Raw genomic sequence first — 22,959 nt, forward strand, 5'->3', positions numbered from 1 at the left:
TTCTGTAGGATAGGATCTAGGTTTCAAAGCAATTAAAAGTTTGCAAGAGTTGAGGAACTCCCTGTATCTGGAACGATCTCCATAGAACTTTTCAGGGTTACACACAGCAGGATCACTAGCCGAGTGCAGAGTAGTATGAGGAGTATGAGTTTGTAAATCTCTGATATAAGTGAGAAGTCTTTCATTAGTAACTTGCAGGTCTTGCACACTTTGGGCTAGTGCATTAACTCTTTGATTCAGCGTAGCTATAGTAGAATCGAAATCTGCTGGATCCATTACAATGGCTGGATTATTCTGTCATGTCTAAACATTTGTTATGAAGGAACACAACTGCAGATTTCGTATAGTTTGAATATTTATTAAAGAAAGTAAAAGGTAAAGACTTTAATTCCAATTTACAGGTACTGTAGCTTTAAGTAGTAAACAATAACTGAAGTCCACAATTACAGGCACTGTAGCTTTAAGTAGTAAATGATAACTGAAGTCCACAGTTACAGGCACTGTAGCTTTAAGGAGTAAACGATAGTAAATTGCAGACACTGAATCAATAAGGAGTCTCTTAGTAGAGTTAACGGTTTAGGTGATAAGTAATTACAATAGCTGTTCCATACTTTAACTGAAGCAAGACAGATGCAGATAACTGATATGAAGTATGAGTTGAAGTTAGCTGTAACGGGATTGTTTTTACCGAAGGACTTTTGGAGACAGGTAATAACAGCTTTTAGATGCAACTCTTATCACATTGGTTTTACTTAGCTTCCGGCACATAGAACACTGGTTTCCCGAGTTCTCCTCAGAGGCGTATGAAGAGTGTTTAATCTTTAGTCGTGGATGAGGAGAGGTGAAGGGAACTTTGCAGAGTCTTTCAGTCCGGTCTGGTAGCAGAGGCTTTCACAACGAAGTTGTAGCCGGGTTGTGAGTAAGGAACGTAGTTCAATAATCCAGCCCTGATCAGCTGGTGCAGTCAGATTAAATAGGCAGACCGTGTCATACAGGGGTGTGGCTAGGCTCCGTGGAACCAGGAAGTAAGAGGATACCATAGTTAAGGCATTACACTTCCTCCTCTAGCTCAGAATCCACCCCACGCCGTAATAAACCTCCCCTTCCGACACCAGCCCCTGTTAAGTCCATCTATTCCGATTTGGCGCCATTTCAAGCTTCCGGTCAGGCTTCCTCTAGCCCGGCTCGGAATATTTTATTCACCGGCCTTCCCCATGATGAAGCTTCTCTATCCCCACGTCTTATTACCCCCCGACTGGAACCTCTAACCGACGCCCCTCCACGAAGCCCTATACTAACCCGACAACTGACTGGAACTCAAAAACCTAAACATTACCAGATGCCTCTTCGTTTGAATCCTGGGTCAGCCTATCAATGCTTTAGGTCAAATGGTGTATGCTGACCCAGTCTTCGTATATGTCCCGTTCACGAAAACCAATCTCTTGAATTGGAAGACCCACAATTCCTCGTATACTGAAAAGCCACAAGCCATGACCGACCTGTTCACCTCGATAGTCCAGACGCATAATCCAACTTGGGCTGATTGCCAGCAATTATTAATGACATTGTTTAATAACGAGGAGAGGACTAGGATAAACCAAGCGGCTATTAAAGCGCTGGAGGAAGAAGCCCGTACTTTAAACCAAGCAAATCCAGCAGCATGGGCCGCAACTCATTATCCTAATACCGATCCCGACTGGAATGTTAATGGCGCAGATATGGTTCGACTAAAAGCCTATAGAGACGCTATAATTGCTGGCATGAAAGCCGGAGGGAAGAAAGCCATAAATATGTCGAAGACGGTTGAGGTGATTCAGAAAAGTGATGAAGCGCCTAGTGTCTTTTATGACCGATTATTGGAGGCATACCGCTTGTATACCCCCTATAATCCGGAAGACACTGATAATTCCCGAATGGTAAATTCTGCCTTTGTCAGCCAAGCTTATGGAGATATTAAGCGCAAGCTGCAGAAGTTAGAAGGGTTTGCAGGAATGTCCATCACCCAACTAATGGAGGTAGCAAATAAGGTGTACATGAATAGGGAATCAGAAAGTAAGAAAGAGGAAGAGCGCAAGATGCGTAAAAAGGCGGATATGCTGGCGGTAGCGATCGCAGGCGTAGATAGACGAGGCCCAGATAGAGGCGATAGTAGGTGGAATAGGGAACCCCTGAGTAGGAATCAGTGCGCGTATTGTAGAGAAGAAGGGCATTGGAGAAGCGAGTTTCCAAAAAGAGAGCAATACGAGAGAGACCCACCCAGGGCAGGTTATGGAAACTTTAGAGGCAGAGCGAGAGGTAGAGGAGGTCCCGGAGGGAGTAATAGTGGTAACAGAGGAAGTGTAAGAGAAGATAGATACTATCCCGCAGCGCAAAGGTCCCGCGATAGAGAAGATAGGGACTGTAGGATTGGCTGACACGGTCATGGAGAGCTATTGATACCGACCGGGCTCCATCCCCCTTGGTCGAGCGGAGCCTATGGTCGATGTATCAATAGGGGGAAAAAGGAGTGCATTCATGATCGACACTGGTGCTGAACATTCGGTGGTGACTGACTTAGTTGCTCCTCCATCTGGAAGAACTATTACCGTAATAGGAGCAACTGGAAGGAGTGCCGCAAAACCGGTTCTTAAAAGTCGACTCTGTACATTGGGAGGCCACGTAGTAAAACATCAATTCCTTTATATGCCTGAATGTCCAGTCCAATTGCTGGGACGTGATATGCTATCCAAATTACAAGCGCAGATTACGTTCCTACCAAACGGAACAACATCCTTAAAGTTTAATGGACCTTCAGGTATTATGACATTATCCGTACCAAAGGAAGAAGAGTGGCGACTTTATACAGCGTTGACTAGCCAAAACCCTAAGAGTGATGAATCCTTATTCAACATACCAGGAGTTTGGGCAGAGAACAACCCACCAGGACTGGCCCGCAATATTCCACCCATTCGAATCGAACTAAAGCTTGGGGTTTATCCAGTGAGCCTACGGCAATATCACATCCCGCAGAAGGCTAAGAAAAATATTCAATCTTATCTGGATAAATTCATACGGTATGGTATCCTAAAATTCTGTACTTCCCCCTGGAACACCCCATTGCTGCCTGTTCAAAAGCCCGGTACAGATGAGTATCGTCCTGTGCAGGACTTGAGAGCAGTCAATGATGCGGTTGTTAGTATACACCCAGTTGTGCCCAATCCGTATAACCTGCTTGCTTTAATTCCGGGCGGGGCTACCTATTTTACAGTCCTAGACCTCAAAGATGCCTTCTTTTGCCTTCGAATTGCCGCAGAAAGTCAATGTATCTTCGCTTTCCAATGGGAAAACGCTGTAACGGGCTCGAAACGCCAGATGACTTGGACAAGACTGCCCCAAGGGTTTAAAAACTCACCGACCCTATTTGGTTCAGCTCTAAATCAAGATCTACTGGATTTCAAATCCATCCCAGGAGAGTGTGTACTATTACAGTATGTAGACGACTTGTTGATAGCAGCAGTTACAAGAGAAATATGTCAGCAAGCAACACACGATCTACTACACATTCTCTGGAAGGCAGGATACAAGGTGTCTTGGAAGAAGGCCCAGTTGTGTTTGCCAACTGTCAAATATCTGGGATTCCATATCTCTGAAGGTCAAAGAATAATGGGGCCAGAGAGAAAAGAAGCTGTGTGCCAAATACCAACACCCAAGAATAGAAGACAAGTGCGAGAGTTCTTGGGGGCAGCAGGCTTCTGTAGGATATGGATTCCCAGTTATGCGATATTGGCGAAACCTCTGTATACAGCTATCAAGGGTACAGAACACGACCCCTTCCTATGGACTCAAGAACAGCAAACGGCATTTGAAGATGTGAAGAGGGCTTTGATGAGTGCCCCAGCATTAGGTCTACCTGATCACACACGACCATTCTACTTGTATGTACACGAGCAGAGAAGAATGGCTGTGGGAGTATTGACACAGTACTTGGGATCATGGCAAAGACCTGTTGCCTACATGTCTAAGCAACTGGACGCAGTGGACAGCGGTCTTCCACCTTGTCTAAGAGCCGTAGCTGCAGCCGCACTGCTGGTAGCTGAAGCCGATAAACTCACTCTAGGTCAAGAACTTTATGTACGAGTTCCACATGCAGTACAGACGTTGTTGGATTACAAAGGAAATCATTGGTTTAGTAACAGCCGTATGACCAAGTATCAAGCAATGTTGTGTGAAAACCCAAGAGTGCATTTAGAGTCTGTAAATACCTTAAATCCAGCTACCCTTCTGCCGCAACCTACTGAAAGTCAACACGATTGTTTGGAAGTAATGGATGAAGTATTTTCAAGTAGACCAGATCTTCGTGATTTTCCCATCCAGAACCCCGATGTCCAATATTATACAGACGGTAGTAGTTATGTGAATGAAGGGATTCGCTATGCAGGATACGCAGTAACAACGATAGATAAGGTGATAGAAGCTCGGCCACTGTCAAAAGGAACATCAGCACAAAAGGCAGAATTGATAGCACTGACACGAGCGTTACAATTGGCTGAAGGTTTAAGAGTGAACATCTACACGGACTCCAAGTATGCGTTTTTAACCACTCATGCCCACGGAGCTTTGTATAAAGAAAGAGGACTATTGAATTCAGAGGGCAAAGAAATCAAGTACGCAGCTGAAATACTACAACTATTGGAAGCAGTATGGGAACCGAAAGAAGTCAGTATTATACATTGTCGAGCGCATCTGAGAGGAGATGGTGATGTAACCAAAGGAAATCGGATGGCAGATAGTGCAGCTAAGCGTGCCGCTGAATCAGGAAGACAGGAATATGTGGAACATATAGCTGCTCTTATTCCAACTCCACTGTCTCAATGGACTCCGGTTTATACAGCTCAAGAAGAGGAGTGGTTAAAGACTGAACCTGGAAAGTATTTGGAGAACAAATGGTATCAGTTAGAAGATGGGAGAATAGTCATTCCAGCATCACTAGCGGTAGAAATCGTCCAAAACTATCATAACGGGACGCATTCTGGAAGAGATAGTACAGAAGAATCTCTCAGAAAACATTTCTACATACCAAGATTGTCCAACTTAACTCAAGCCATTGTACGAAGATGTGTAACGTGTGCTAAAAATAATGCAAGGCAAGGACCAGTAAAGCCACCAGGAGTTCAGTATATGGGGGGACTCCCTATGTAAGATCTACAAATTGACTATACAGTAATGCCTAAATCTGGTGGACATCGCTACCTACTAGTAGTTGTGTGCACCTATTCAGGCTGGGTAGAAGCATGTCCTACTCGTACAGAGAAAGCAGGAGAAGTTGTGAGATTCCTGCTACGAGAAATAATACCCCGATATGGACTACCCTGCTCTATAGGATCGGACAATGGTCCAGCTTTTGTTCATCAGTGCCTACAACAACTGACTCATATGCTTGGTATAAAGTGGAGACTTCATACGGCATATAGACCTCAGAGTTCTGGTAAAGTAGAGAGAATGAATAGAACTATTAAGAACCAGTTGGCAAAAATGTGTCAGGAAACCCAACTTAAGTGGAACGTCCTTTTTCCTATAGCTCTGTTGCAAATTCGCAGTACACCTACCAGAAGGATGGGTCTCGCTCCTTTTGAAATCATGTATGGGCGTCCACCTCCCGTACTTGGTAACTTAAGGGGGGATTTGAGTCAGTTGGGAGAAGGAATTACCCGGCAGCAGGTTGTAGAGTTGGGTAAGACTATGGAGGAGGTACAGAAATGGGTACAAGATAGATTACCTGTGAATATTTATCCCCCAGTTCATAGTTACCACCCAGGAGACCAAGTGTGGATTAAAGAGTGGAATAATGTACTGTTAGGGCCCAAGTGGAGAGGTCCTTATGTTGTTATTTTGTCTACCCCTACAGCAATAAAGGTGGCTGAAGTGACTCTGTGGATTCATCACTCCAGGGTTAAACCAGCAGCGGTGGATTCTTGGCAAGCTACACCAGATCCAGAGAATCCCTGCAAGATCCGGTTAAAGCGCACGACTCAGTCGGAGTGACGAGGAATCTTGTGGATTACAAATTTTATTGTTTCAGAGATTGGTAAGTGAGTGTTGAGACGGCCATAATAAAGCCTGTCCGCTCACCAACGTGAAATTTAAAAGCCAGGAAAGTCTCGAAGGGACCCCTGTGAAGACGAGCAGAACTCCATTCCCTGCAGCCGTTACATCCTGGAAGCTGAGGTGCCATCGCACGGACGAAGACTGAGGATGCAGCCGACGAAAGATGTATTTGTGATAATGTTTATTTATACGTATTTTTATATTCAGGAAGGTAGAGGTACTGACACTCCTAGCTGTGAGGTATGCATTAAGACTACAAGAACAGGTAACCATATTTCCCAAACCCTAATTTGGCATTCGCAATATGAGTGTAAAGGTGATGTGTCTAGGTGTAGATACTTAAATGTAGAGTATAGTGTATGCCATTTAGGGATAGGAGAACCTAAGTGCTTCAATCCGGAGTATCAACCGCGTACAATTTGGTTGACTCTCAGGAATGGAGATCCTCATGGGACCCTAATAAACAAAACGGTGTTAGAATCCGTACATTCTTCGGGTGTTCTGCTATTTGATGCATGTAAAGCAATATCAAGTGGTAGAAAGCCGTGGAATGTATGTGGGGATCTTAGATGGGAGAGAACGTATGGGTCTAATGATAAATATATATGTCCCAGTAGTAAAAATAAGTATGTGAGTCCTAGATGTCCAAATAGTGATTATAATTTTTGCCCATATTGGTCTTGTGTGGGGTGGGCAACTTGGGGACAGACAGCAGACAAGGACATGATTGTGACTAAGTTGCCTACCAATCCATACTGTAAGTCTATGGAATGCAATCCAGTCCATATTCTTATAAACAATCCTGACCAATTCTTAGATAGATATGGTAATGTATTTGGGTTTCAAATATACGGGACGGGTTTAGACCCTGGGACAGTATTGTTTATAGGGATAGAGACCGACACGGTAACCTCCCAAACTCATCAGGTATTCCATTCGTTTTATGAAGAGATGAGTATAGATAATAAGATCCCCCATAAAGCTAAAAACCTGTTCATAGATTTAGCTGAGAGTATTGCCGGTAGTCTTAATGTAACCAACTGCTATGTGTGTGGAGGTACTAACATGGGAGACCAATGGCCTTGGGAAGCAAAGGAGGTAATGTCCGGTTCTGAGGCAGTTGAACAATTAATATCTTCACAAGCCGATTATCAGATGAGTGTTAGAGGTAAATCTGAGTGGAGATTAAAGACCTCCATCATAGGTTATGTTTGCATAGCAAGGAAAGGAATGATGTTTAAAGCGGCACTGTCATGCCGAATCCCGTTTTTGTTTTTTTACCCCCCTCCCGCCTCCACTACATCCAATTGACCCCCTAGTCACCCCCAAATGCCCCTAAGCCCCCCAGATTACCTATTTTTAAATCTGTATTTTCTGCCCTGATCTTTATTCAGGGCGCCGCCATCTTTGTGTGGGTAGGTGAAGTCCCTGTGGGACACGTCATCTACCCACACTACACAGACTGTGAGATTCCCGCACATGCCCAGTGAAACATCTGGACATGCGAACGGGAATTTCATCTATTCATTCATTCATCAGACAGACGAATGAATGAATAGAAAAAATCAGATGAACAAACTAACACTGAGTATCAGTGTTAGTTTGTTCGTTCAGTTTATTACAAGGAGGGAGCTACCGGCGTGCAGCTCCCTCCTTGTAATATGTAAAGACAGAAGCGGTGGGGAGCTGTGCTCCCCACCACTTCATAAGCCCCCCAGATCCCCCCCTCACTCTATGGGGGTCAATATGACCCCCATAATAGCACAAGGGAGATTAAAATCTCCCCAATGCCCCTACTCGCTATACCGCGAGTAGGGGCATGTCCACTAAACAGTGAGCAGCCTGTGGCTGCTTACTGTAAAAAAATAAATGGTAATAAGGGGGGGGGACCTACTGTCCTCCCCCCTGGCCCCCACCCCTGCGCGGTGGGTGGGGGCCCTAATAAAACAATAAGGGGGGGGACCTACTGTCCTCCCCCCCTGGCCCCCACCCCTGAGCGGTGGGTGGGGGCCCTAAATGACCCCCCCCCATCAAGGTGACTAGGGGTCCCAAGCCCCTAGTCACCCCCCCCACCCCAAAACATTCTATCCCCTACCTACCCCCCTCCCCCTAAAAATAGTGAGGGGGGAATGAAATAACTAACCTGTAAAAAAAAAAAAATTAAACTTACCATTTGACGTCTTCTTTTTTCTAAATTCTTCTTTCTTCAGCCCCCAAAAAGGCCAAATAAAAATCCATCATACCCGTCGCACTTTAAAAAAAAAAAAAAAAAAACGAGCGCAAAAAAAATTAATCCATGTTCACCCATGGAGGGCACGCCGCGTACTGAGCTCCGCAGGGCGGGTCAAGGCTTATAAAGCCTTGCACCGCCCTGCAATTAGGCTTAGAACACACTGATTGGTTGGTTTAAGCCAATCAGAGTGCTCTGTGTCATTTTACACAGAGTGTGAAAATTCAAAAGAACTTTCCCACGCTGTGTAAAATGACAGATCACTGTGATTGGATGGTTTTCAAGCCATCCAATCACAGTGCTCTGTGTCATTTTACAAGCTTGGGAAAGTTCTTTGGAATTTTCCCACGCTTGTAAAATGACACAGAGCACTGTGATTGGATGGCTTGAAATCCATCCAATCACAGTGCTCTGTTTCATTTTACAAGCGTGGGAAAGTTCTTTTGAATTTTCCCACACTGTGTAAAATGACACAGAGCACTCTGATTGGCTTAAACCAACCAATCAGTGTGTTCTAAGCCTAATTGCAGGGCGGGGCAAGGCTATATAAGCCTTGACCCGCCCTGCGGAGCTCAGTACGCGGCGTGCCCTCCATGGGTGAACATGGATTAATTTTTTTTTGCGCTCGTTTTTTTTTTTTTAAAGTGCGACGGGTATGATGGATTTTTGTTTGGCTTTTTTGGGGGCTGGGGGGGGTGACTAGGGGCTTGGGACCCCTAGTCACCTTGATGGGGGGGGTCATTTAGGGCCCCCACCCACCGCGCAGGGGTGGGGGCCAGGGGGGGAGGACAGTAGGTCCCCCCCCCCTTATTATTTTATTAGGGCCCCCACCCACAGCGCAGGGGTGGGGGCCAGGGGGGGAGGACAGTAGGTCCCCCCCCTTATTATTTTATTAGGGCCCCCACCCACCGCGCAGGGGTGGGGGCCAGGGGGGGAGGACAGTAGGTCCCCCCCCCCTTATTATTTTATTAGGGCCCCCACCCACCGCGCAGGGGTGGAGGCCAGGGGGGGAGGACAGTAGGTCCCCCCCTTATTATTTTATTAGGGCCCCCACCCATCGCGCAGGGGTGGGGGCCAGGGGGGGAGGACAGTAGGTCCCCCCCCTTATTATTTTATTAGGGCCCCCACCCACCGCGCAGGGGTGGGGGCCAGGGGGGGAGGACAGTAGGTCCCCCCCCCTTATTATTTTATAAGGGCCCCCACCCACAGCGCAGGGGTGGGGGCCAGGGGGGGAGGACAGTAGGTCCCCCCTTATTATTTTATTAGGGCCCCCACCCACCACGCAGGGGTGGGGGCCGGGGGGAGGACAGTAGGTGTCCCCCCCCCTATTGTTTTATTAGGGCCCCCACCCACCGCGCAGGGGTGGGGGCCAGGGGGGGGAGGACAGTAGGTCCCCCCCCCCTTATTATTTTATTAGGGCCCCCACCCACCGCGCAGGGGTGGGGGCCAGGGGGAGGAGGACAGTAGGTCCCCCCCTTATTATTTTATTAGGGCCCCCACCCACCGCGCAGGGGTGGGGGCCAGGGGGGGAGGACAGTAGGTCCCCCCCCCTTATTATTTTATTAGGGCCCCCACCCACTGCGCAGGGGTGGGGGCCAGGGGGGGAGGACAGTAGGTCCCCCCCCTTATTATTTTATTAGGGCCCCCACCCACAGCGCAGGGGTGGGGGCCAGGGGGGGAGGACAGTAGGTCCCCCCTTATTATTTTATTAGGGCCCCCACCCACCACGCAGGGGTGGGGGCCGGGGGGAGGACAGTAGGTGTCCCCCCCCCTATTGTTTTATTAGGGCCCCCACCCACCGCGCAGGGGTGGGGGCCATGGGGGAGGACAGTAGGTCCCCCCCATCTTTAACCCCCGCGCGGGGGGGGGGGTTATTAGGTGTTTTTTTGTTTTGTTTTTACAGTGAGCAGCTTACTAGACATGCCCCTACTCGCGGTATAGCGAGTAGGGGCATATTATTTACTAATACTAAGTAATCTTTACTTAGTATTAGTACATTTGGCTGAAAGACCAATTCAGGTCTTTCAGCCTTTTAGTAGATAGCTCCCTGATACCGTGGGAATTAGGGAGTTATCTACTAAGCGGCTGCAAGATGCAGCCACAGCAATGAATAGAATCGGAGTTTCATTCATTAGAATGAAATTCCGATACGAACAAAGTACCGAATTGCATCCTAACACCAATGGAGAAACTCTTCTCATTCTGTTAGGATGCAATTCGGCAGTTTTGCCGGCGTTCTGTCTAAGTGACAGGACTTTCGGCAATACTGACAGGAAGTATTGTGGGAACAGGGAGGAAAGCTAGGGATCATGGGAAAATTGCTCTGACCAGCGGAAATGAAGCACACTTTGCTCCTCCGCTGGTCAGAGCTGGTCAAGCGGAGGAATCCACCATAAGGCAAAGAGTCCCTACTTTGTCTTATAATTTTAAAGAAAACTAAAGAAGACTGGAAGAAAAGAATAACAGATCCCGAGAGAGGGGGAGAAGAGGAAGAGATTGAGGAAAGGTAAGTTCGGCATGACAGTGCCGCTTTAATACTTCTGTAGGAGAGTTAACTTGTCTAGGGCAAAAAGCTTATGATGATGATACAAAGAATACAACTTGGTGGTCGGCCTCAAATGTCTCAGAACCATCTAACCCGTTTGCAAGATATGCCAATTTAAAGGACGTATGGTTTGATTTATCCATCACATCTAGTTGGAAAGCCCCAGCTAATTTGTACTGGATCTGTGGTAAGAAGGCCTATTCGGAGTTGCCACAGGACTGGGAAGGGGCATGTGTGTTAGGTATGCTCAAACCATCCTTCTTCTTGTTACCTATTGAAACAGGTGAGACTTTGGGTGTTAAAGTGTATGATGTGAATCATAGAAAGAAAAGAGGACCCATAGAGATAGGCGCCTGGGAAGATGATGAATGGCCTCCCCAGCGTATTATAGATTACTATGGGCCAGCCACGTGGGCAGAGGATGGTACCTTCGGATATAGAACCCCAATTTATATGCTCAACCGCATTATAAGATTACAGGCGGTGGTTGAGATAATTACTAATGAGACCTCACAAGCGCTCAATCTTCTAGCGAAGCATAATACCAGGATGAGGACAGCAGTGTACCAAAATAGATTAGCTTTGGATTACCTATTGGCAGTAGAGGGAGGTGTATGTGGGAAGTTTAACCTGAGCAATTGCTGTCTTCAAATAGATGACGAAGGGCAAGCAATAGCTGAGCTTACTAGCCATATGGTTAAACTAGCGCATGTGCCTACTCAGGTATGGAAAGGGTACAATCCAAGTAGTTGGTTTGGTAACTGGTATGAGCAGTTTGGAGGGCTTAAGGCATTGGTAGGCGGAGTCATACTAATTTTAATGTTGTGTCTACTCCTGCCATGTCTTATTCCCTTAGTGGTTAGGTCTGTGCAAAGCCTGATAGAAAATATAGCAGAAAGGAAGGCTGCAGCACAGATAATGGCTATATATAAATATAAGGCTCTAGATCAGGGAGAACCAATGCAGGAAGAGGAGTGTTGAGGGATTCACATCATAGGAAAAGTCTGGTCTGGTTCATGGTAACCTGAGGTGTATGCAAACCAAGGTTAAGTGATGCCTCAAGTAATTGTGAAATATCAAGAGGCATCAAAGGGGGGAATGTGGTGGAATCTCGGTAAAAATAAATTTAGTAGGCCGAGATTACCACGTGGCATGTGTACGTGCATATGCTGACGTATCGGTTGGTTGGTTGCACGTGGCAAGATACGATCAGTAGTGTACGGAGCATGTGCGAGAATACAGGATGTAGTATTCCCCTCCTCCATTGTGCTGGACAAGCCATGCGGTCAAGCAGGAAGTTAGTTCTTATTTGTTTTGATTGGTTAAGAGAATGTGCGGGTGGAGCTTAATATGGGAGGAGTTATATGCCTATATAAGGAGCCTGCACTATTGTCCGGGGCTCAGAACTTGCTGTATTTTGGTGACATTAGTCCCTCTGAGTCCCGATCGGTGAACCGAATAAAGAATCTCTTCCTTCCTGAAGAAACCTGTGTCCATCTCTCTGTGCTTGGCTTCCGTCAGTTTCTCCGGTATCATTACCCCCTCTCCTTCTCTCTCTCTCCATGTTACCCCCTCTCCTTCTCTCCATGTTACCCCCTCTCCTTCTCTCTCCCTCCATGTTACCCCCTCTCCTTCTCTCTCTCCCTCCATGTTAACCCCTCTCCTTCTCTCTCTCTCCATGTTACCCCCTCTCCTTCTCTCTCTCCCTCCATGTTACCCCCTCTCCTTCTCTCTCTCCCTCCATGTTACCCCCTCTCATTCTCTCTCTCTCCCTCCATGTTACCCCCTCTCCTTCTCTCTCCCTCCATGTTACCCCCTCTCCTTCTCTCTCTCCCTCCATGTTACCCCCTCTCCTTCTCTCTCTCTCCATGTTACCCCCCTCTCCTTCTCTCTCTCCCCATGTTACCCCCTCTCCTTCTCTCTCTCTCCATGTTACCCCCTCTCCTTCTCTCTCTCCCTCCATGTTACCCCCTCTCCTTCTCTCTCTCTCCATGTTACCCCCTCTCCTTCTCTCTCTCCCCATGTTACCCCCTCTCCTTCTCTCTCTCTCCATGTTACCCCCTCTCCTTCTCTCTCTCCCTCCATGTTACCCCCTCTCCTTCTCTCTCTCCATGTTACCCCCTCTCCTTCTCTCTCTCCCTCCATGTTACCCCCTCTCCTTCTCTCTCTCCATGTTACCCCCTCTCCTTCTCTCTCTCCCTCCATGTTACCCCCTCTCCTTCTCTCTCTCTACATGTTACCCCCTCTCCTTCTCTCTCTCCCTCCATGTTCCCCCCCCTCTCTCTCTCTCTCCATGTTACCCCCTCTCCTTCTCTCCATGTTACCCCCTCTCCTTCTCTCTCTCCCCATGTTACCCCCTCTCCTTCTCTCTCTCTCCATGTTACCCCCTCTCCTTCTCTCTCTCCCTCCATGTTACCCCCTCTCCTTCTCTCTCCATGTTACCCCCTCTCCTTCTCTCTCTCCCTCCATGTTACCCCCTCTCCTTCTCTCTCTCCATGTTACCCCCTCTCCTTCTCTCTCTCCCTCCATGTTACCCCCTCTCCTTCTCTCTCTCCCTCCATGTTACCCCCTCTCCTTCTCTCTCTCCCTCCATGTTACCCCCTCTCCTTCTCTCTCTTCATGTTACCCCCTCTCCTTCTCTCTCTCCCTCCATGTTACCCCCTCTCCTTCTCTCTCTCCCCCTATTAGTATTGGCTCTAGGGATGGGAATTATAATACATCACAATGTGCCCATCCCGACTGACACTAATGGCTGCTAATTGCCCTTACTTGTCCTATTGATTAATAGTAGCTATTCCCTCATCCATCATGGCGCCGGGCGGTGTTTCTCTCCGTGACGTCATTTCCTGTCTCAAAATGCGGATTTCCTCTTTAGTCGGTTTGTACACAAGCACCGCCCCCTCCCCACAGCATTCACCGCGACACCGCTCAGCCGGAGAGACGGTAAGGTCGGGGATATGGTCTCATTACATGCAGGCAGTTTGGCTGTGTGCTTCAATATGAATTAGTGAAACAGTATTGCCATATCCTTACTTATAGAAAGACAACAGACACCTTCCGGGAGTTAGCCTCCCCCTAGCACTCTCAGCCACTCCCAGCCTCCCCTTGGCACTCTCAGCCACTCCCAGCACTCTCAGCCTCCCTTCACCACTCTCAGCCTCCCCCTAGCACTCTTAGCCTCCCCCCAGCTCTCTCAGCCTCCCACCAGCACTCCCAGCACTCTTGGCCTCCCCCCAGCAGTCTCAGCCTCCCCCCAGCAGTCTCAGCCTCCCCCCAGCACTCTCAGCCACTCTCAGCCTCTCCGCCTCCCCCCAGCACTCTCCGCCTCCCCCCCAGCACTCTCCGCCTCCCCCCCAGCACTCTCAGCCTCCCCCCAGCACTCTCAGCCTCCCCCCAGCACTCTCATCCTCCCCCCAGCACTCTCAGCCTCCCCCCAGCACTCTCATCCTCCCCCCAGCACGCTCGGCATAGCTTTGCTTTTTAGATTGGATGGAACTGACATTAATAATGCGAAAGAAAGAGGTTGGTCTCTAGGTGCTGTGGGTCCAGAACTCAGAGACTCTCGGTATCCGAACCCCTACACTAAGCTGTACTTGATGGTGTGCATAGATTTCTCATGGAAAGCTTTTCTTAGGTGAATCATATATTTTAAATTAACTCTGTAAAGCAAATAACTATTTCCCTTCCAGATTAGAGGCAGTGTGCTACAAATGGGATATCCTCTATTCTGGACCGGGGAAAATGTCAGGCGGACGCAAAACATTTAAAATGGTTAGTCCCCTCCCATACTCCTCCTCCCTTTAGTAAAAAATTAACTAGAGACCCCAAAAACCCCAGAAAATACAAAAGCCAAATAACTGTATAATTATATTTATTAATTAGGGGTGGAAATATGTGCACTGCCTCTTAATCCTAAGGAAATTTGAGGCAAATAACATTTGAGCATTTCCCTCCAGGTTAGCAGCAGCGCACTACAACTGGGATAGCGAAACAATCCTTTAAGGGAGAGACATCATCTTACCACTGCATGCAACACCTTACACCCAAAGATAGAGGCTTTTGTATTATCTGGGGTTTTGGGGGTCTCTACTTGATTTATACTAATGGAAGGGGATTAACCATTTTTAGGGTTTGTCTGCCCTTTTTTCTTCTGGTCCAGGTTATAGGATATCTCAGTTTAGTGTTCTTCCTCTAATCCTAAAAAAAAAAAATTGAATTTAGTGTAAGTAAAATTTGGGCTTGCTAGTTAGCCTTTATATGCACCAGGTAATAATTGTAGGAAACTTTAACCAAGTTCAGGCTATAGTTAATGTCTCAGTCCCAATCCAGAGTTCTCACAATTGCCTGAATGGGTCACGTAACGTGAGTAGGTGTTCACAAACTATAAGAACTTGGCCATCTGTCAGCTTGACTGGTATTCACACGGTAAGTGAAGTCAGACACCATTATGTCAGGGGTCCAGGTGTAAGACACTATGGATTCCTCTCAGTATAACTCCGAGCTGTTAGTCTTCCTATATCTTTACCATTCAGTAATCTTAGGGATACTGTAAGAATTGGTTGCAATTTCACTATGCCTTTCTGCTTGTCAAGCTAACTGAATGATGCTAAACAAATATTACCGTTTTAGAATGGGTTGTAACTACATTGGAGAGCAGTTACAACCCCTGTGTGTTAAAGCGGCACTGTCATGCCGAATCCCGTTTTTTTTTTAACCCCCCTCCCGCCTCCACTACATCCAATCGACCCCCTAGTCACCCCCAAATGCCCCTAAGCCCCCCACATTACCTCTTTTTAATTCTTTATCTTCTGCCCCGATCTTTATTCAGGGCGCCGCCATCTTTGTGTGGGTAGGTGAAGTCCCTGTGGGACACGTCATCTACCCACACTACACAGACTGTGAGATTCCCGCACATGCCCAGTGAAACATCTGGACATGCGAACGGGAATTTCATCTATTCATTCATTCATCAGACAGACGAATGAATGAATAGAAAAAATCAGATGAACAAACTAACACTGTGTATCAGTGTTCGTTTGTTTGTTCGGTTTATTACAAGGAGGGAGCTACCGGCGTGCAGCTCCCTCCTTGTAATATGTAACTATAGAAGCGGCAGGGAGCAGTGCTCCCCACCACTTCATTAGCCCCCCAGGTCCCCCCCTCACTCTATGGGGGTCAATATGACCCCCATAATAGCACAAGGGAGATTAAAATCTCCCCAATACCCCTACTCGCTATACCGCGAGTAGGGGCATGTCCACTAAACAGTGAGCAGCCTGTGGCTGCTCACTGTAAAAAACAAAACAAAATGGTAATAAGGGGGGGACCTACTGTCCCCCCCCCCGGCCCCCACCCCTGCACGGTGGGTGGGGGCCCTAATAAAACAATAAGGGGGGGGACCTATTGTCCTCCCCCCCGGCCCCCACCCCTGCACGGTGGGTGGGGGCCCTAATAAAACAATAAGGGGGGGGGGGACCTACTGTCCTCCCCCCTGGCCTCCACCCCTGCGCGGTGGGTGGGGGCCCTAATAAAACAATAAGGGGGGGGACCTACTGTCCTCCCCCCCTGGCCCCCACCCCTGCGCGGTGGGTGGGGGCCCTAATAATACAATAAGGGGGGGGGACCTATTGTCCTCCCCCCGGCCCCCACCCCTGCGCGGTGGGTGGGGGCCCTAATAAAACAATAAGGGGGGGGGACCTACTGTCCTCCCCCCCTGGCCCCCACCCCTGCGCGGTGGGTGGGGGCCCTAATAAAACAATAAGGGGGGGGACCTACTGTCCTCCCCCCCTGGCCCCCACCCCCTGCGCGGTGGGTGGGGGCCCTAATAAAACAATAAGGGGGGGGGACCTACTGTCCTCCCCCCCTAGCCCCCACCCCTGCGCGGTGGGTGGGGGCCCTAAATGAACCCCCCCATCAAGGTGACTAGGGGTCCCAAGCCCCTAGTCACCCCCCACCCAAAACATTCTATCCCCTACCTACCCCCCTCACCCTAAAAATAGTGAGGGGGGAATAAAATAACTAACCTGTAAAAAAAAAAAAAAATTAAACTTACCATTTGACGTCTTCTTTTTTCTAAATTCTTCTTACTTCAGCCCCCCAAAAGGCCAAATAAAAATCCATAAACCCGTCGCACTTTAAAAAAACCAAAAAAAAAAAACCGAGCGCAAACAAAAATTAATCCATCTTCACCCATGGAGGGCACGCCGCGTACTGAGCTCTGCAGGGCGGGTCAAGGCTTATAAAGCCTTGCCCCGCCCTGCAATTAGGCTTAGAACACAATGATTGGTTGGTTTAAGCCAATCAGAGTGCTCTGTGTCATTTTACACAGCGTGGGAAAATTCAAAAGAACTTTCCCACGCTGTGTAAAATGACAGATCACTGTGATTGGATGGTTTTCAAGCCATCCAATCACAGTGCTCTGTGCCATTTTACAAGCGTGGGAAAATTCCAAAGAACTTTCCCACGCTTGTAAAATGACACAGAGCAGTGTGATTGGATGGATTTCAAGCCATCCAATCACAGTGCTCTGTGTCATTTTACACAGCGTGGGAAAATTGAACTTTCCCACGCTGTGTAAAATGACACAGAGCACTGTGATTGGATGGTTTGAAATCCATCCAATCACAGTGCTCTGTGTCATTTTACAAGCGTGGGAAAGTTCTTTGGAATTTTCCCACGCTTGTAAAATGACACAGAGCACTGTGATTGGATGATTTGAAAACCATCCAATCACAGTGATCTGTCATTTTACACAGCGTGGGAAAGTTCTTTTGAATTTTCCCACGCTGTGTAAAATGACACAGAGCACTCTGGCTTAAACCAACCAATCAGTGTGTTCTAAGCCTAATTGCAGGGCGGGGCAAGGCTTTATAAGCCGTGACCCGCCCTGCGGAGCTCAGTACGCGGCGTGCCCTCCATGGGTGAAGATGGATTAATTTTTGTTTGCGCTCGTTTTTTTTTTTTTTTTTTTTTTTTTAAAGTGCAACGGGTTTATGGATTTTTATTTGGCCTTTTGGGGGGCTGAAGTAAGAAGAATTTAGAAAAAAGAAGACGTCAAATGGCAAGTTTAATTTTTTTTTTTTTTTACAGGTTAGTTATTTTATTCCCCCCTCACTATTTTTAGGGTGAGGGGGGTAGGTAGGGGATAGAATGTTTTGGGTGGGGGGTGACTAGGGGCTTGGGACCCCTAGTCACCTTGATGGGGGGGGGTTCATTTAGGGCCCCCACCCACCGCGCAGGGGTGGGGGCTAGGGGGGGAGGACAGTAGGTCCCCCCCCCCCTTATTGTTTTTATTAGGGCCCCCACCCACCGCGCAGGGGTGGGGGCCAGGGGGGGAAGGACAATAGGTCCCCCCCCCTTATTGTTTTATTAGGGCCCCCACCCACCGCTCAGGGGTGGGGGCCGGGGGGGAGGACAGTAGGTCCCCCCCCTTATTGTTTTATTAGGGCCCCCACCCACCGCGCAGGGGTGGGGGCCAGGGGGGGAGGACAGTAGGTCCCCCCCCCCTTATTGTTTTATTAGGGCCCCCACCCACCGCTCAGGGGTGGGGGCCGGGGGGGAGGACAGTAGGTCCCCCCCCCTTATTGTTTTATTAGGGTCCCCACCCACCGCGCATGGGTGGGGGCCAGGGGGAGGACAATAGGTCCCCCCCCTTATTGTTTTATTAGGGCCCCCACCCACCGCTCAGGGGTGGGGGCCGGGGGGGGAGGACAGTAGGTCCCCCCCCCTTATTGTTTTATTAGGGCCCCCACCCACCGCGCAGGGGTGGGGGCCGGGGGGGAGGACAGTAGGTCCCCCCCCTTATTGTTTTATTAGGGCCCCCACCCACCGCTCAGGGGTGGGGGCCGGGGGGGAGGACAGTAGGTCCCCCCCCCTTATTGTTTTATTAGGGCCCCCACCCACCGCGCAGGGGTGGGGGCCGGGGGGGTGGACAGTAGGTCCCCCCCCTTATTGTTTTATTAGGGCCCCCACCCACCGCGCAGGGGTGGGGGCCAGGAGGGAAGACAGTAGGTCTCCCCCCCCCCCAATCTTTAACCCCCGCGCAGGGGAGGGGGGGTGTTTATTAGTTTTTTTTTGTTTGTTTGTTTTTTTACAGTGAGCAGCCACAGGCTGCTCACTGCTTACTAGACATGCCCCTACTCGCGGTATAGCGAGTAGGGGCATATTATTTACGAATACTAAGTAATCTTTACTTAGTATTAGTAAAGTTGGCTGAAAGACCAATTCAGGTCTTTCAGCCTTTTAGTAGATAGCTCCCTAATACCGTGGGAATTAGGGAGTTATCTACTAAGCGGCTGCAAGATGCAGCCGCGGCAATGAATAGGATCGGAGTTTCATTCATTAGAATGAAATTCCGATACGATCAAAGTACCGAATTGCATCCTAACACGAATGGAGACACTCTTCTCATTCTGTTAGGATGCAATTCGGCAGTTTTGCCGGCGTTCTGTCTAAGTGACAGGACGTTCGGCAATACTGACAGGAAGCATTGTGGGAACAGGGAGGAAAGCTAGGGATCATGGGAAAATTGCTCTGACCAGCGGAAATGAAGCACACTTTGCTCCTCCGCTGGTCAGAGCTGGTCAAGCGGAGGAATCCCATAAGACAGAGTCCCTACTTTGTCTTATGGTTTTAAAGAAAACTAAAGAAGACAGGAAGAAAAGAAGAACAGATCCTGAGAGAGGGGGAGAAGAGGAAGAGATTGAGGAAAGGTAAGTTCGGCATGACAGTGCCGCTTTAAGCACTTCATTATGTATTCTAATACTAACAATGGTAATGGCAGGAGATCCTGTAACGAAAAGCTAGAATCAGAGCCTATACCAAATTAGTTTTTGTACGATCACTTTAAAATTTGTTAAAACTGTTAACCCCTAACTAGCCTAACAGTAAATCCCCCAATTTTACCACTAACTTCTACCCACCCTAGCTAAATAATTATTTTACAAATAGTTAAGTAACCAAATAGATGTAACCCCTTCGAGTTAAAAAGAAAAAACAAAGGGAAATACTGTGATCTGCATTTTGATCTCCGCAGACAGTGTTTAAAGGGCAGGGAAAGGGTTTTAATTGTATTGGAAAAGGGTGAGGAGGGTTGTTATTTTAAACGAACACTTTTTCTTCAGCAGTGAGAAACGGATCAGCACTTAAAAGCTTACACAGAGGTGCATCAGGTTTTACTGCAGCATGTGTGATCACCATGTGTGATCAAACTAAATAAACCTTACAACAGTAAATCAAGATATAAAAAATAAAGTCATGAAATTATCTTAAAGGAGCACTGTTCCAGGAAAACAAACCCTTTTTCCTAGCACTGTAGGGTTATTGGGTCCCCCCTCCTGCTGGGCTGAAGGGTTTAAAACCTCTTCAGCCACTTGCCTTAATGTAGCGCTTGGCTCCCTCGGCGCAGGTGACCTCGCTTCTCCCTGCCGATGTTTGCCCCCAAGTGGAGCCGTATGCGCAGACAGCCGCGCGCATTCAATCCACCCATAGGAAAGCATTACTCAATGCTTTCCTGTGGGGATCCGAACTCACACTGTGTGCGTTCAATGCGATTATTACACTGATAACCACGGAAGCGGCCTCTAGTGGCTGTCAGGGAGACAGCCACTAGAGGCTGGATTAACCCTACAATGTAAACATGTTTTCAGCTGCAGGGTTAAAACCAGGGGGCCCTTCACCCAGACCACTTCATTGAGCTGAAGTGGTCTAGGTGCCTATAGTGGTCCTTTATTGTATTTGTTCTTGTGAGTATAATCATTCCCTTCAGACTTTTTGCAGTAAAAACGGTCTTTTCATAGGACATATAGTTATCTCCCAAAGTTCAGACAATCCACTTATTTCAGTGATTGCTGGATTTGGGCAACTGTATCACATTGTAACTGCATTGGAGTATACCTACGTATATCCTCTGTCCGTACTCCCACCTCTAATGCTTGCCTCCAAGATTTCTCCAGGGCTGCACCTCTTCTGTGGAACTCCCTTCTTTGTAAGACTTTCACCCAGTCTCCACTCATTCAAAAAAATCATTGAGAACTAGCTTCAAGAAAGCACATCAATTAAACTGTTAGCAGGTTTTTATCCCCCACCCCCAATGACTCCTCTCCTGCAACAGTCAAAAATGGCCTACTAAGCCCTCAGTGAATACTTTTCTAAGAACCTACTTCGTACCCCTACTTTTACCATTTGTCATTATACCCCACTCTCTCTCGAATGTAAGTTCATTGAGCAGTTCCCTCCACCTCTCTGTTCCTGTAGTCCAGTTGTCTGGTTACAATTACCGTTAGTCTGTTAGTCCACCCATTGTACAGCGGTATGGAATCTGATAGCGCTATATAAATAATAAAATAATAATTTATGCCATTTTCACTTAATAAATGCTTCCATAAAATAGCGACTTGTTAAGTCCAGTCTCATCTGCCACCACTCCTTTGCACACTCCACTCCTGAGACCTTATTTGGACTAATTCCATTAATCATTTGCTTTATTGCTGTTTTTCCTGTTGAGGAATAGTCTGAAAAAGTCCTTAATTTGGACCAACTAAACTATTACATTTATTGTTGGGCTGTCAGGACAGCTTACTTGGACACCCATGGTTTCTTGGACGCTGCACCCCCTTGGCGTCATGACAAATTTCCCTGCCATGTCAAATTGTGTTTCCCCAAAAATTGTCTAATCATTCCTAAAGTATAAATTGAAACAAACAAACTTTACCCAGTTAGTTCGTGTGCCGTCAATTGAGTTATTTGACACTATTCCAAACCGCAACTCTAACTTTCTAAGTGGTTCACTGGGTGGCCGTCTATTCGTATGCATGAATATGTGGCGCCGGCCATCTTGTTTTGTCAAATGCGTCCACCGGGGTTTGGTCGTCGAGTGTCTGGAACTATTTTCGGACACTCAATGGCCCGAACACCGCTGCAACTTCCAGGACCACTTAGATTCGTCCCAATTCATCCGAAGGCGGCGGCATTTGGTAAAAATAACGTACACACGAAGAGGCACACAACTATATTATGCACGAACGTTTATAAGAACTATTGTTTGACATTTTGAACTGCATGAAAGAGACCGGCCGCAGCAGCTGAAGTCATGGAACTATTATAGGCAGGAGCCTAGTTTTGATTCCTCAATTAACTCCATTATCTCCCCAAGCAGAGGGGAGGGATTGTGTGTAATGTATGGGAGTGTCTCATTATATGACTCTATGTTTATTGGTTATTCACTGTGTCCCTGTGCCCATCAAGGTCCACCTGGGTGGCAACCTTGTTGGAAAACTTACATAAAAGGCCAGTGTGGCCCCATTGAAAATCTGTTCTGCTTAACCCTCAACACGTGGCCTTCTCTCGTGCTTGTAGGAAACCTGCTTCAAAACTAATCACTAGCTCTTGTAAGAGCTCTACTACCTATTTTGATACTTGGTCTGTTGAGATGACATCTGAAGAATATTGCAGCACAGCTCCTTCTAAGGGAAAAGGATGTCCCTAACTGCATACACCCCTTTGATACTCGGGGTGGCTGTTACATACATGTAGATAAGTAAGGCTCTGTAAAGACTAGATATCATTATGCATAGAAAATGCAAGTAAAAGCATATATACACAATTTTGATATTAAAGGCATTAAAGAACACTATATTTTGTAAGGTCATTCTCAATCACCACTTCGCTTCATTGTCACATTTTTCATCTTCAATGAAACCATTCACAAGGTGTAATGGATCACCTGGCACCCCGACTGGGCACCTCCGTTGACTGATGCTTCCTAGCTGGTGCCGAGGACCATAAGCACCGCAGACTCCACAACCGCCGTAGCTTAACTGGAGTCTCACAGTCTTCCTTCCACCCTGGATCAACCTCTGTCCTCCAGGACCGTGTGGGAAAGACCTCTCCTCCACGAGAGCGTATCAGGAACAGCTCTTAAAAGTATAGCAATTCCCAGTGTGCATATAGCAGTTCCCTACAATAACGAGACATGGCTACGTATTGAGGGTTAAGCAGGAACAGGAACAGCTCTTACAGGAACTAGTGATTATACTCTAGGGAGTTTTGTTATTAAAGCAATCCCCAGAGTGTGGTAGTTCTCCAATCCCCCAAACACGAG

At 47.6% G+C, this 22,959-nt stretch overlaps 2 protein-coding genes across 3 annotated transcripts in view; both read left to right on the plus strand.

Moving 5' to 3' along the window:
* The window catches only part of LOC134573014 (gastrula zinc finger protein XlCGF26.1-like), a 430,963-nt gene that overhangs the window by 146,657 nt on the left and 261,347 nt on the right, over positions 1-22,959 (plus strand). The gene's annotated exons all lie outside the window — the stretch shown is intronic.
* LOC134573088 (gastrula zinc finger protein XlCGF17.1-like) overlaps positions 1-22,959 on the plus strand; it is a 267,814-nt gene that overhangs the window by 137,926 nt on the left and 106,929 nt on the right. The window lies entirely within an intron of this gene.

This window comes from Pelobates fuscus, chromosome 1, assembly GCF_036172605.1.
Source record: "Pelobates fuscus isolate aPelFus1 chromosome 1, aPelFus1.pri, whole genome shotgun sequence".
Classification (NCBI taxonomy): domain Eukaryota; kingdom Metazoa; phylum Chordata; class Amphibia; order Anura; family Pelobatidae; genus Pelobates; species Pelobates fuscus.